The sequence below is a fragment of the Pipistrellus kuhlii genome, unplaced genomic scaffold (genome assembly GCF_014108245.1).
Source record: "Pipistrellus kuhlii isolate mPipKuh1 unplaced genomic scaffold, mPipKuh1.p scaffold_m20_p_18, whole genome shotgun sequence".
Lineage (NCBI taxonomy): Eukaryota > Metazoa > Chordata > Mammalia > Chiroptera > Vespertilionidae > Pipistrellus > Pipistrellus kuhlii.
Window position 1 is genome coordinate 4,457,473 of NW_023425493.1, and position 15,622 is coordinate 4,473,094.

At 54.7% G+C, this 15,622-nt stretch overlaps 1 protein-coding gene across 1 annotated transcript in view; it reads right to left on the reverse strand.

The window, feature by feature from the left end:
• The window catches only part of KCNJ10 (potassium inwardly rectifying channel subfamily J member 10), a 28,098-nt gene extending 12,476 nt beyond the window's left edge, over nucleotides 1-15,622 (reverse strand). Inside the window, exon 1 of the mRNA XM_036442725.2 lies at nucleotides 15,380-15,622. The gene's annotated coding sequence lies outside the window, so the exon portion shown is untranslated. The remainder of the gene's footprint in view (nucleotides 1-15,379) is intronic.

The following is a 15,622-nucleotide window of genomic DNA, read 5'->3' on the forward strand; positions in this document are numbered from 1 at the left end:
GGTTGTTTACTCAGTCCTTGGTCCCAGCAGGCTCTTTATAGCATTTGAAACTCATGACCAACCTGTGTTTGTGACACTTTTGTTTGGCTCATCCGGCGACGCAGGGCCTCCACCGATTTTGTAGAACTTGAATAGACATTGCGTAGCCCTGCCACTTCTAGGCTGCATGATTTGGAGCAAATCACTGAGTTCCCACTTCCTTTGTTTGCAAGAAGGACCTAATAATACTTTGTCCACAATGGCAGTGGGAGAATGCATAGAAAGCATACATGTAAGAGCTGTGTGAAGCACTAAATAGGAGAAGAGTCTCAGTGGTACTCTCTGACCTTGTCCTCCAGGTTCCCTTGCTATTACTTTTTAATTCAAATATGTTTTTATTGACGTTTTAGAAAAAGAGAAATGGAGGGAGGAGAGAGACAGACAGACAGACATTGATGTTTCTCCATCAGCTGCCTCTTGCATGCAGAGCCTACAACCTGGGTATGTGCCCTGAATGGGAATCAAACCAGTGACTTTCAGCTGCACAGGACAACATTCAACCAACTGAACCACACTGGCTACAGCCCCTCTCTATTATTATTATTTTTTTTAATCAATATCTCTTGCTCTGACGCTTACTTGTTGGTATTTCTCAGGGAGCCACCCTTGGCTCTCTTCTCTAACCATTCTACCTCCCTTCCTCAGCTGTTTCAGCCCCTTCTGTGGATTCCACCCCATCTCTGCCTGTCTGTCCAAGTATTGACATGCTCCCTCTATGTGAGTCATTCCAGCTGAATGTTCAGACTCATGTCCTGTCTTCTCAGATCTCTTCTGCTTCCCTCTTGTCCACAGCATCACCATCCATTCAGTGCCCTGACTTTCCGTCTTGCCCCTCGTCAAGTTGGTCACTAGGTCTTATCAATTCTGCCTCTAAGGGCTCCTCTCCACCTCCTTGGAGGCTTCCCTTGTGGCAGCATATATTCTCTGTCCCCTGAAATGTTGCAATATCTGCTCTTCCTGCTCTTGCCTCCCTTTCCTCCTCATCTCCACCCACCTCAGCTGCCAGGGGGCCTTTCCCACTGCTCTCGTTTTAAATCCTTTAATGAGTTCCACAGCTTTTGTAATGAAGCCCAAACTCTTGGCATAGAACCCTCCATCATCTGATCCCACCCTAATTTTCACAGCCTCTCCTTTGGTACTTCCATTTGTTCTTCCAACATGGCTGCACTCCACTTGGTGTCCCAGGCCTTTGCTTATGCAGTTCCCTTTGCCCGGAATGCCCGCCATAAGGACTTCCTCTTCCTCTATGTTGCTAGGACATTTTGCCACATCACCAAGTAGCACCTTTGTCCTTCTCAAAAGACTGTGAGCTCTTAGAGGGCAGAGACTACATCTTAGTTTTCTTTTTAAGCTGATACCTTTTAATTTAGCCTAATTGATTAGTACTAAAAAAAGGACTTAGGCCCAGCCGCTGTGGCTCAGTGGTTGAGTGCCGTGTCAACCCATGTCAACCTATGAACTAAGAGGTCCCTGATTCGGTTCCCGGTCAGGACACATGTAGGGTTGCGGGCTCCATCCCTAGTAGGAGCCAGGCAGGAGGCAGCCAGTCAATGTCTCTCTCTCATCGCCGTTTCTATTTCTCTACCCCTCCCCCTTCTGCTCTCTCTAAAATCAATAAAAACATATTTAAAAAAGAAAAGAAAAGAAAAAAGACTTGAATTTGAAATCCTTGCTCTGGTTATGGGCTAGGAATGTCTAACAGACAGCATATGGGCCACCACTAACCCTTCCCCTTGTCCTTTACAGCTATCGCTAGTTCATCACAGTGCTCTTTCTCACTGAGCCCCAGAATCTTTCTCAACGTGGTGATACCGAGAGCCATTTTCAATCAAATGGAGTTGGCCTAACAGATGAAACCTATTTGTTATCCTGGCATGTCTGGGTCACAGCCAAAGTCCCTATCTATTTTTCTTTCCCACTATTTGCAATCCTGGTCTGTGTCATTTACCAGCTCTGGGAACTTCAGTCAATCTCTTAATCTCTCTGGGGCTCAGTTTCCTCACCTAAGGAGGCCATAAAACCTTCCATTGTGGTCCGGGTTACAGGAGATAAAGTAGGTGAAATCTGCAAGGCCCTTAGACAAATATATGATATTACTCTTATCCTACTTTGCACATGAAGGAAAGTATCTACTAAATTAGAGAAACAAGGGCTCCGACAGGTAAAGTCACCTGCTGACAGTCACAGTTAACAGCTGAGCCGGAACCTCTGTCTCAAGTCCCAGGGACTTCGTCACGTGCTTTTCCACACCCTGGTGGGATTGATAATGCCTTCTTTCTCCTTTCTCTAGGGGACCAGTGATTTGTGGGGTAGGATTTACCATAGCCCCGGAATTGGAGGAGGCTTCCAACCCCTATGCTTCATCCCACCTCCCTGTAATTCCCAAGAGGAGGCCCCCTTCAAAACTCTCCCCGCCCCCTGCTGAGTGGTACACAGTGAGGGGAGCTGCCTGGAGCTAAGTTCCTCGGCCCCTGCCCTTTGGCCCCTTGCCCTCCTTCTTGTCCCCAGCCTCAGTGGCTCCAGGCAGCTGGCAGGCTTCTCAAAGCCCTGTATGGCCAGGCCTCAGGAGATAAGGTTTTTGGGGTGGAGGCCAGTGAGCCACTGAGCTGTCACCAGATATGCTACCAGAATCTGAGAAACCAGAGAGGGGCCAAGCTGATGGGACCTGCTCCTTAGGGTCCTGGGACTAGTGGGGTTCCTTACCTGTGAGAGGAGAGGCAGGAAGACTATATCCCAGCTCAAGACCTCTCCTCTCTACACTTTCTTCTCTGTGATCCTATAGGTTGCACTGGTTCGTGGGGAGGGAGGGCTTGGGCCATTGGTGGGGGTCCAAGACATAGTGTAGTGGGGAGGCAGGAGAGTCACTCCCCAGTGTGGAAGGACGCTCAGGAGCAGCTCCCATAGGAGTAATCTTCCCACTCCTTCCAAAAAGAATCTTGCCCATCTTCCCAAATAGAATATTTTCTGAACTGGTTCTTAAAAAAAATATATATATATATATATATATATATATATATATATATATATATATATATACATATATATATATATATATATATATATTTATATATAAATTGATTTTTTACAGAGAAGAAGGGAAAGAGAGAGCTAGAAACATAGATGAAAGAGAAACACCAATCAGCTGCCTCCTGCACACCCCTCATTGGGGATGCGCCCGCAACCAAGATACATGCCCTTGACTGGAATCGAACCAGGGACCCTTGAGTCCGCAGGTCGATGCTCTATCCACTAAGCCAAACCAGTTTTGGCTGAACTGATTCTTAACCTATGTTTTGTTCATCTTTGTATCCTCTTTGGTGCCTAATACAGAGCTTTAGATAATTTTATTTTATATATATATTTGACTAAAAGAACCTGTAGAGTTGGTCTGCATCCCTTTTTAGTGTCCAATTGAAGTGTCAACCTCCCAACAGTTGGGGTCACCAATTTGGTCTCTCCATCAGCCTTTATTCCAAGCTGAAGAGCCATCTTTTCTCTAGTTTCCCTCAGTCCTCACTCCACACTGCCCTCTCCCAGTTCTCTGTAATGAGGGGTCCAGATGGGAAAACCAAGGCACAATACTTAACAGTAGGGCCTCAATGCCAGAAATCCAGTCTTCTGTGGGAGATAAATCCCTCTTTCATAGTGTCAGAGGGGCAGAAACTTTAGGCAGGGGCCCAAAACTGTTCCAGAGTAGGACAGCTTTGGATTGAGCTTCTCCCTGGACCGATGAGGTCCTTCTGAGGAGCCCCGTGGTTCTTCATACCCAGTGATCAAGGACAGGAGGACTGAGACTTGGGAGAAAAGGAGAAAGAGGAGTAGGCAAAGGCAGATGGAGGGGAAGTAAAGGGGCACCAGCTCTGAAGCCCCTAGGATTGTGGGTGGGACAGAGGCCATAATCACCTGACCTCCACTGCCTCTCCAGTGCCCGTGTTGTCCATCCTCTGCCTGCCCCTCACAACGCTGTCTTCCGGCCTCACTAAGCTTCTCTCAGCTCTCGACTAGGCTCTGCTTTCTCTTACCAACAACAGTTCTTGGCAAATGACAGGGCCTCTTCCATGGAGCTCTCTTCCTCTTCTCACCTTGCTTGGTTAATTTCTACCCCCACTTTAGGCCTCAGCTTCGATGTCACTTCCTTTGGGAAGCCCTTTTGGGTGCCCCCCCCCCCAGTAGGATGTGAGGCCCCTCCTCTGTGTTGCCACAGTGCCAGGGACTTCCACCTACAAAGTCCTTGTGCTGGGAGTGTGTGCACCACATCATCCTATCCTCCCTGAGAGGTGGGTAGTGCCATTCCCCTCATATTGTTGGTGTGGAGACCAGACTCAGAAACTACAGAAAGACCATAGGAAGTTGAACCCGGGTCTGCTTCAACAGAAGCCCATGCTTTTCACCTAGCCAACACACTGTCACAGAACATCCATGCTGGGAGGCACCTGTGGTGATCCCATTCAGTCCCTCCCTTCACTGAAGAAGAAGCCCAGGTCTGAAAAGCTGGGTAACTTGCCCCTGACCACACAGCCAGCTGGTAGCACATGTGACTTCAATCAGGATCAGGGCAATAACCTTGGCCTTCTTCCTCGTCCCAACCTCCCTCTTCCCACAAGATCCTTTGTTGGCCCTGTGGAGTTGAAGAGCCAGGCGGTGGGGAGCCAACCTTGGAACATTATCCATGGAACTCTTCCCCTGTCCAGCCACAGCTACAGCCCAGGTGGTGTCCAGTGTGCCCCACCCACCGGCAGGTATCAGGAATCCTCCTCACCCTGGTAGCAACTGGCCCAGAAACACACCATCTAGATCATGAAAAAATGGCAAGGAGCTGACCCATAGAGAGGGGGCAGATTGAATGATGCTCTCGCCTGAGAGTGTGGAAATGGGCAGGAGACTTCTTGGAAACAGCTGGAGATCCCACGGCCTCCAGGCGCTCTGAGCCTTGGAACTATCCCCCTGCCTCGCCACCAGCCTTTGTTCAGGATGTGTGAGTTCTCTTTCCATCCTTCCCCTTTGCCTAGTAATATCTGACACTCTGGACACGCTTCCTCTTAAGTCAAAAACTACCTGCTGCTGCCTAATTTTGACCTTGGTGGAGCTAGAGACCCATAGGGACCTCATACTCAGGTGCATGGTCAGGAAACTGAGCCACCCTCCCCAATAGGGGTTCTCTCAACTTCCTTTCTTTCTCAGGGCTCCTGGTTCATGTGTGGGGAACAACCTCTGACCCTCACACAGAGTATTCTAAGGGGTCATCCTGGTAGGAATCTACCCCCTCCCCACCTTTCTACATGTTCCTTATCCGGTTTCCTTGTTTTAAGAGAAGGATGGGATAGGAGTGGCATGAAGACACTGACTAGATGCAGAAGTGACTCAGAGGTGACTCTATCCCTGCCCTCCCTCTCTCGGCAGCCAATGCCTGAGTGCAGCTGGAGAGGTAGGAGTTATGTATCAGGCGGGCTCTTTCTCCAACAGGGGGCATTGGAAGGGGCAACTGGAGGCAGAAGAACCACACCAGGGCATGGCGGTGGGGGCAGTGCGTTCTGGGTGAGGTGCCTCCAGCAAAGTCCTGCAGCCACAGAGGGAGCATGCCAGGTGAGGAGCAGGGCTAAGGAGTGGAAGGCCCTGCCAGGGTGTGTGCCATTCTGATGTGAGGAAAACACCCCGGAGCTGCAGCTCAATGTTCGATAGTGTTAGCAGATAAGCAAACCAATATCTGCTTAGCTCTCCCCCACCCCCACCCCCATCCCTGGCGGAGTTTCTGCAGCTGTGACCCCATCCACCACCCCAGGTCCCTGCACAGTGTAGTGCAAGCAGCCTTCAAATCTTGGGGTCTTGGTCAGCCCTCCATCTAGCTCCCTTTCTAGGGCACCTGCTCTGGGCTTCCAGAAGATGCCCCAGACCAGAATGGTGGGAGAGGCACAGACAGCCCCACAGAACCTTGCACAGAGATAGGATGTTGGCAGGGAGGGTCAGAGCCGGCATCACGAAGGCCGTGTACTCAATAGAGATCGCAGGCTCTTCAGCCCCGGCAAGAAGGCAGTGGGGCTTTCTCCCCAGCCACCCCGAGTCTGGAGAGGAGTGGGCTAGAGGGGAAATCAGGAGCGGAGATCTAGGCTTACCCTACCTACAGACAGTGGGAGGGTCAAGGTGACCTTTCGAGGTTCTTTCTAGACCCAGAATCCTAGTTAAGGCTCCTGTACCTGTTCTCCCATCCCACCACCCCGCCATACCCCCACTCCTTCCCAAGAAAGCTGCATGAAAACTCCACGGAGGGTCATCTGAGTGAAGCCAAGAAGCTCTGTGCAAGGTTCTGTGGGGCTGTCTGTGCCTCTCCCACCATTCTGGTCTGGGGCATCTTCTGGAAGCCCAGAGCAGGTGCCCTAGAAAGGGAGCTAGATGGAGGGCTGACCAGGACCCCAAGATTTGAAGGCTGCTTGCACCACACTGTGCGGGGGCCCAAAAGGGCCCTCACAAATCACCAAAAACCACCTGGAGGCAAGAAATTTCCTCTCTCATTCCAGGCTTTCCACCTGGACATATCATGTCATCTCTCACAGGGGACGTGACAACTGTCCAGCCACCTCACAGGCCATGAGGGGCTGTGACATAGGCACACGCACAGGGCCCGTGCGAGGGTGGTCCCCCTGGGCCTGTGCTGTGGCAGCCAGGGTCCGGTCAGGCCTGCAGAGCGCCTCCTGAATGCTTAGCTCAGCTGGGGGTGGGGGACGGGGCCCTGGCCCACCCAGCTCCTCCGTGGTCAGACGGGGGCACTGTGCTCAGAGCTCAGCAGAGGCGGCGTCTGTAGTTAACGAATAAGCAAGTGGGTTTGGGGCAACGGGACATTCCCCGCCCCAGGGCCACATTCTTGAGGTCACAACAAGTGAAAACTTGTTATAACCTGTGTTGGAGCAGCAGGGGCCAGAGAGGGCATGGGGGGGTGGGGGTGGAGTGGTTGCTGAGCTGGCTGAGGCTGGTGGAGGGGGTACAGGAGGAAAGGAGGGGTGGGTGGGGGTGTGCAGGGGCATCTGCGAGTGGATGGTGGCAGGAGGCAGGTCTGTGGGCCTGGGGCAGCTGCTGTGTCTGGGCACATCCCCCCCCACCTCCCCTGCCCCGTGCCATGTGTGGGGCTGCATAGATGAGTGTGTGCCTGTGTGCCTCTGCATATATGAGCCCCGCGGTGGGTGGAGGGGGAGAGGCAGCGGCCAGGCCCAGCTGGGCACTGCGAACCGAGGAGCGAGGTGCGGGCAGGCTGTGTCCCTTCTCCTCCCCGACGCTGGCTGCACTGAACCTGCATTCCAGCTCCATCCACAAGCTGCCCTGGCCCTGCCAGCCGGGCCTCTCCCCTCCAAGTGCCCATTTCCCCAGCCAGGGGGTGGGGCGGGGACTTCCTACCCTTCCCCCCACCAGCCCCGGGCCCACTCCCCCAGGCTCTCCGGGCCCTCCGGACACTGGGGCGTGTGGGGGGTGGCGGGGCGGGGAGGCTCTGAAAGCAGGTGACTGTTCGGGGGGAACTTGGGGACAGAGCCCCCATTGTGCCCGCCCCTGAGCCGCCTCAATGGAGCTGGCTGGCACAAAGGGGCTTTGACAATGGGCAGGACATTAGTATGCAGAGCCAGCCCCTCGGCCCTCTCCCTGTCCCACAGCCCAGGGCGGGAGGTAGGGGCTGCTGGCCACGCCAGGGGGGGCGGGGGGGGGGGCAGGGCTGGGTCTGAACTGGTCTTAGCCCGCAGGGGGTGGGAGGGGGGGAGGCGGGGGCGCTACCCAGGAGACAGGGCAGGGAGACTGGACCCGAGTCCCCAAACCTGCCACCGGCCAGGAAGGACCTTCCAAGTGGAAAAAGCTGCGGGGACTGGCGGGGTGGGGGCGGGCCGGGGGAGGCCCCCGGGTTCCAGGCAGGCTCCGGAGAGAAGCGGTGGGCATCTAGGCCACCCACTTTCTGCCTCAGTTTTACCCTTTATCCAAGGGAATTCTGTGGGCAGGGGAAAAAACGAGCCACAGACAGCAAGACCTTAAGCCTAAGGCCACCTTGTCTCAGAGTTGTCAGCTTGGGGGCTTTGGGTGGGAGCTGAGCCTCCAGAAAGTGTGTGCGTGATGCGGGGGTCCTGGGTTTCTAAGGAAGGTGGGGTGCCTGCAGCCCAGCGTAGGGCGAGAGAGCCAGGACTAGCTCTTCCTCCGTGTCCATCTGTCTGTCTCCCCATCTGCCTCAACCCCTTCTCTACGCCATGGGGGAGGCTCCTCCTCTCTGCCTGGGACGCCCAATCCCTCCGCACCCCAGGATCACCTCAGCCCCACCAGCTGCCTCTCCCCGGTGCAGGGGAGCCTGGGAAAGGGAGGGGGTCTGGAGGGGGGGGGGGCGCTGAGAGCAGATGATGCCCTGGAGGAGCTGGGGGCACCACAGGAGAGGTAGTGTCGCCCAATCCCAGACTCCTCTGTCCCCAGGGCCAGGGACCCCAGGAGAGAGGGCGGGGCCACTTCGCAGAACTGTTCCTGCAGGCAAGACAGCAAGATCCCTGGGTGTGAGCTTGTCTCCGGCTTTCTCCCCTTCAGGTTGCTGGGAGGTCAGGAAGCCCTCTGCTCTCTGCCCTCAAGGCTCCCCTATGTACCCCATGGGCCCTGGCTGGCTCTCCTGAATTGCTGGGGAAAGGTAAGGCCTGCTTCTTTCCTGTCTCAGGAACCGGGGTTTCCCCCTGCCCCCGGAAAAGTCTGGCGGAAGAGCACAGGGCTCAGAGTTAGAACCCTGGTGCCTCTCCCTGGGGCCTGGCACAGGCACGTCCCCTCTCTGGGCCAAGAAGCCCCATCTGGGATGTAGAGAGAATCTCCTCATCCTGCTCTCTGGGCCGACGGGCAGTGCCCCCGGGGGTAAGGGTTGACGAAGAGCTCACCTCATTCCACTCTCTGCTAAGCTCTTTTTTAGTGTTCCGTCATTTAGTTCTTGGTAGCTCTACAAAGCAGGCGCTTCTTTAAAGATAAGAAAACGGAAGCACAGAGATGTTAATAATTTGCCCAAGGTCACACAGTGAGTGGGTGGCAAAATTGAGATGCAAGCTCAGGAAGATAGCCTGACTCCGGAACCCACGTGACTAACCATGGCCTCGTGACCCATCCCCAGTGACACGTTCAAAAGGCCATGGGCAGCGGGGGGGAGACCAGCCCGGACAGCCAGGCTGGCCAAGGGGCCTCTCGACTAGTCATTCTCAAGAGTGGTCTGCAGCCCCTGGAGGTTCCTGATACCCTTTCAAAGGCTCTCGGAGGTCAAACCTGTCTTCACAACAATGTTGATGTGATGTTTGCTTCCTTCACTTATTCTCTCATGCGTGTTCAGAGTTTTCCAGAAGCTACATGGCATGTGATCTGCAACATGTTGAATTAAGATGCAGACATGAGAAGTCAACTGTCTTCTATTAAGCCAGACCTTAAAAGGAGTTGTGAAAATGTGAAACAATGCCAGTCTGGCTAAACTTTTTTTTTTTTAAATATGGCTATTTTCATTAAAAACGGCATTTACATTGGCATGCAATGGTTTTGTTGTTATTTTTAAATTAATAGCTATTTAAGTCTCCTCCGTTCTTAGTTTTTTACAACATGCTTTTTATTTTTTACTTTATTTTAATATATATTTTTATTGATTTCAGAGAGGAAGGGAAAGGGAGAGAGCGATAGAAACACCAGTCATGGAGAGAGAATCGTTGAGTGGCTGCTTCCTACATTTCCCCTCCTGGGGACAAGCCCGCACCCCCGGTCATGAGGGGGAATCAAACCCGTGACCCTTCAGTCTGCATACCGATGCTCTATCCACTGAGCCAAACCAGCTACAGCCTCACTTCTTATTTCTAATATATCAATGGCTATCACCCACATAAGCAAAAGCCCTTTGATATCTTCGATAGGTTTTAAGAGTGTGAAAGGGTCCTGAGGTCAAAAAGTTTGAGAAGCACAGCTTGGACTCAGACATACTGACCCTCTCTGCCTGACAGTTGCCTGTGACTTTCACATAATTGATTTCAGAGAGGAAGGGGGAGGGAGAGAGAGAGAGACAGAAACACCAATGATGAGAGAGAATCATTGATTGGCTGCACTGGGGATGGAGCCCACAACCCAGGCCTGTGCCCTGACTGGGAATTGAACCATGACCTCCTGGTTCATAGGTCGACGCTCAACCACTGAGCCAGGCTGCCAGGCTGTGTCTTTTTTTTTCTTTTTTCTTTTTTATTAGAGGGTCAAACAGGGAGATTTGGATGTGGGGAGGAGGTATGTGCTGGGGTCCCGAGGTAAAGGTAGAGATGAGGAGACAGTCCCAGGCGTAATATAAGACTAAGATGTCAGGGCTACATCCCACTTCCCTGAGTGTCTCCCAGCTTGCAAGCCCCTGCTCAGAAGGATGCTCAAGACAATGGGGCTCTGACCTTGGCCCTTACTCCACTTTGTAAACCTGCTGACAAGCCCAGCATCAGGCAGAGCTCACCTCCCTGGTGAGGAGACAAAGGCTCTGAGGGGCCTGAACACCCACACGGGTGTTTGCATTGGGGCCCACAGTGCTGAAAGGGCTGGACATTGGGGGTTCTCGGGTCTGATGCTTATCATCTCGTGTCTCCACGGGGCCAGTGGTTGATGAGAGAGGGACTTCTCTCGAGGTTCCCTTGAGAGTTGGTAAGAGGGTCTTACATATGCCCTACTCCAAAACTCTGTGGCCTCTAAGGCCAGGGCCCTCCCCTCGGAATCAGCAATCAGAAAGGTTTCCTCGTGAGAGCCACGCTGGTCAGCAGGCACGCTGGGGCCGAGGGTCTGAGGCAGAAAGAGAGGCCTTTGTTTCGGGGAGCCTGCTACCTGACACAGACAGAGGCCTAACCCTAGAGGAGCCCCCGTGTAATGAGGGGGACAGGATGTCCCCTCCGACATCACCCCTGCATTGGGTGTCCTGGGCAAAGTTACAGAAACAAGGGACAAGGGACAAGCAGGATGCTGAGGAGGCGGGGGTACCTGATGACAGAGCCGATAGGGACACAGGGGAATGGAGGTTGGCAGGAGGGCTGAGACTCGGAGTGGCCCATGTGAAGGCCCAGAGTGGAAGAAGGAGCATGGCTCAGAATTGCCATTGAGTACCAGTATATTCCCCTAGAACTGTGGTCGGCAAACTGCGACTCGTGAGCCACTTGCGACTCTTTGGCCTCTTGAGTGTGGCTCTTCCACAAAATACCACAGCCTGAGTGAGTGTATGTTGAAGAAGTGGCATTAGAAGAAGTTTAGGTTTTAAAAATGTGGCTCTCAAAAGAAATTTCAATTGTTGTACTGTTGATATTTGGCTCTGTGGACTAATGAGTTTGCAGACCACTGCCCTAGAACAAGGTCTGAATGGAGCAGTCCCCAGAAATGGGGGTGCCGGAGGGGACTGTGGGTAAAGGCTTACTAAAATATCTTAAAGGCTCTGATTGGGAGTTTTCATCTGAGAATCAACAGCGATATCCAGGAGGAAAGGAGCAAGATCAAACGGATGCTTCCCGGTGATGACGTCAGTGGCAGTTCTGTGGGAGAGGGAGTCAGGAGAGGGCCTGGCTGAAGGTAGGGAGGTCATTGCATGGGCATCGGGCTGATGAGGGGGAGAGGCTGACAGAAGAAGAGGAGTGAGCACACACCAAAGAGAAGGTGCGGGGCAGACGTAGGCAGGGAGAGGAACAAGCCAGGTCAAGCGGGGTCAGGGGTGAGAGGTGGGATAGAGAGAAGTTGGGGGAGAGAAGTTGCTCAGAATGGGGGAAGAGACTCAGGAAGAAGTTCAACAGCTGTCATTAGATCTGAGTTGAGGACAGGACATCAGCTTGGTGAAAACATTGGGGGGAAGGGGCTGTGGGTGTGGGGACCCAGGCCCTGGTGCCGGTCAACCTCTTGGAATGACAGGAACCTCATCTTAGATCAGGCGTGTTCAGGGACTACATGAAAATTCTCCCATGTTAGACTACATGAAAATGCTCCTTTCCAAACTCTAGAAGGGTGGAGGGATGGGGATCTATTGATAGGACTGCAGAAAACCCACAGTCAAGGGCTGGGGCAACAAAAAAGGACAGAGAGCCAGCAAAAAAGGACAGAGAGAAAGAGCCAGAACCCTTTTCCCCAGGCTAAGCGCCATTCCAGGCCCTTTACAAATTCTGACTCCTTCACCCCTCACCTATTATATTAGCCCATCGCAAGGATGCGGACACTTGTGTAGCTAAGTGCTGAAGCCAGGATCCAAACCCAGGAAGTCTGACCCCAAGGCTGTGCTCTTAAGCAATGCGGACTGTCTGCAGGGCACAGCCAGGACAGAGAGGGAGCCGCCCTGGGCATGGGCTGCCATCCCCTTAGCTGCATCATAAACCCCTGGGCCTATCTGGGCTTCACAGAGCGGCTCAGAAGTCCTCACCACGGGCTTTCTCGTTTGGGGTTTTTTGGTGTGTTGGTTGGTTGGTTGGTTTTGGTCCAGAAGGTGGTCTCTCTTTCTTTCCCAATCTTTAATTAGATTTCTTTCTTTGTGTGAGACGTGCTTCTTGAACTCTAACCTACGTCCAGCCTCACGCCATTCCCAGGTCTCCTGCCATTGGAAGGGGAGCAGGTGGCCTTACACACACCCCCTTCCTACGTTACTCCGTTTTGGAGGCCCGACGTGTCTCCCAGGGTCCTGCTTCTCCGACCTCTTTCTGCAAACCACACAGTCCATTCAGTTCCCACTTCTCTCCCACATTCCAGAGCCAGCCCCTCCCGCCTGCCCACCACCTCAAATTCAGCTCCACGCTAGCAGACACCCACGGGAGAGTTTTTCCCACAATCCCTTTCTCTCTGCCCTTTCAAGGTTCTGATGGGGGAGGGGATGGCGGGGGGCCACCTAGATGCACCATCTCCATGAAGAACGGTGGCAACACACATATTCAGCTCGCATGAAGGAAGATCAGCATTGAACTCGGCCTGTGGCAGAGCGAGGTGACGTGTAAACACCAGAAGCTCTGCTTCCCGGGCGCCCGCCCCAGCAACCTCCCTTCGCCGGGCGCTAAAACACTAGGATTCCAGTCCCCTCCTTCTCTCCAGCCTTCCTGCTGCCTCAACTCAACGGTGTGCCTCGTACGATCCCTTCTCTCTGCCCCTCCCAGGGCCTCACCACTGTCCTGGACAGCTTGGCCTCGCCGGACAGTAACACGGACCAGTCAGGCGAGAGGAGAATCTAGGCCAGGGAGGGGAGGGAGAGGGAGGTTTTTTCTTCCGTCCTAAATAGCTCTTGGCAGGAAAGTTGAGGTGCTCCATTGCCCGATGTCTCTGTTCCTCCCACCGATGCCTGGGGCCCAGCCTATCTTCCATCTTGTGCACATTTCGCTAGGAGACCCAGAAGGCCCTTTTCTTCGGAGAAAGAGCCCCGAACCCCTTACCCCGCCACCGCCCCCTGGGTGACCCCAGGGGACATCTGAGCCCACTCAGACCCTGCTGACCCAGCCTCTCTGGTCCCTGGGGGAAAGGCCCCTGGGTCTTCTGCCAGACGCTTCCCTCATAGCCCAATCCAACGAAGCTAGCTCTATAAACGCGCTCAGAGGGGCATGGATGGCATGGATGGCATTCAACAGGTCACAGGGTGGAGAAGGGGATGCCAGAGGGCAGACAACGATCCTCCCACACAAACATATGTGTCCATGGACTGGACGCGGGGGTGATGCGGGAGACAAAGCTTTTCCTCGGGGCAGGGGTCAGCAGTGGGACTCGGCGTTAGAACCACAGGAGGAGTGGAACCATCGTCCAGCCTCCCCCCTCCACGCAGTGGAGTCATTGCCATTTGATATCCACTGAGACAAGTTGGCTGCTGGGCTCCGGGTGGGGGCTGGGGATGGCTCAGAAAACAGCAGCTCCTTTCAGGACCCAGGTTGGCAAGGGCTTTGGGAGGCTGGACTGGCCCAGATCACCCCCCCAACACCCCCTCTCTCCCTCCCTCGCCACCACCACCAAAGGGCTGAGGGGGTGGGGGGTTGGCACTGCCTAGGCCATGCCTACTGCCTCGGAAGACCAGCCCCGGCCCTTCTGCCTGGGGTAGTGCCTTCCCTCCCTCTCCTTCCTCATTTCCTCCTCCCAGGAAAACCAGCTCTGAGCCAGGACACCTGCTTCCCTCTGCACTTGGTCCCCCGTACCCGGCCTATTCCCTTAGGAATGGAGAAGCCTGCCCCTCAGCACAGGATGGCGCCCTCCATCCTGCCAGGAACGTGTTCAGAAATCCTTGGAGATTGGAAAAGGGTTTGGGGATGAAACTAAATGAAACTCAGCCCTGGCTGCAGGCCCCTCGGCAGGCTGGTCTGGACACCCGCTCCAGCCCTCCTCAGCACCCTCAGCAAGCAGCTGTCCTCACAGAAGCGCCCGCATCTCCCATCACCATCTCCCTCATCCAGAACAGCCTAAAAGCGTCCCTGGTGTGTGTGTGGGGGGGAGGGTAGGAGGGGAGACTCAAACCCCACAACTAAGGCAGGCCGGCCAAAAAGCTTCAGCCACAATTTGCATTGGTCTGCCCTAAGCTTTGACCTTCTTCCGCGCCCCCAGCTCCCCATCTCCCTCACTCCACCTGGGCGCTTCATTGCCAAGAATGAAACCTCACCATCAGAGCGGCCCCGCTTCCCGTTTTGTCCTTCTGTCCATCCCAGGCCTTGGCTCTCCTCCCCCGGACCAGGAAGTTCCCTCACTTCTTTCCCAGCACCGGTGCCCTTGGTGAGTGCCGGCGGAGAAGGGATGGATGGGCGTCTCCATCTGAAGGTGAACCAGAGCCCTGCCTGCCCTTCCCCCTCCTTTCGGCTTCCCTCCTGGGGTCTCCGTGGGAAGCGCTGGGGGAGAGGAGCAGCAAAGGAGGTTGTGTCTGAAGTGGACTGCAAGTCAGAATGGACGGGTGGGGTAGGGGCCCCAGGCAGACCCGGTTCCTGAGGTCCCCCCACCTAAGCCTTATGTGTCTTTCTTCCCATCCTGCTAAGTGGGTGTCACTGTGTGGGAAGCGGGTAGGGGGCAGGGGCAGGGCTGGGCACGGGAGTGGGAGTAACCTGAGGATCCTGGGAAGAGGGGGCGCTGTCTGGAGGGCCCGGGTGGAGGTGCATGGCTATACTTGTTAGAGGAGCTGTGATGTAACTGCAGGTCTGCCCAATGGGAAGGGGCACCAGGAAAGCCCCTTCCTTAGCCTGAAGGGCTGAGGTGACCACCTTAGCTTATCTTCCAGGGGGGTCCCCTATATGGCCGCCTAAAAAGGGGGGGGGGGCTGAGGAGCAGGGCCATACCATGGAGACCAGCCAGGGTCTTGCCCCCTCCGCCCCCCACATCTATGGAGAGGGAGGTGGGCAGCATCCCTCCCTCCTCAGGGCCAGCGGCTTACCTTGGGTCCGTGCTGAGTGATCCTTCAGATGCGCAGCAGGACGGACGGACAGACGGACAGACGGGGCGGGCGGGCGGGAGTGAGGACGGAGCCGCGCGACGGCAGGGCCGGACTCTTAACCGGAGCCCGGATCAGATAAGGGCTGGTCTGGGGGCCGGGGCCGGGGTCGGGCCGCTGGGGGCAGAGCTGGGCCGGTCCGGGCCGCCCCCTCCCTCCGCAGCTCGGGAGCCAAACTTGGTGTGA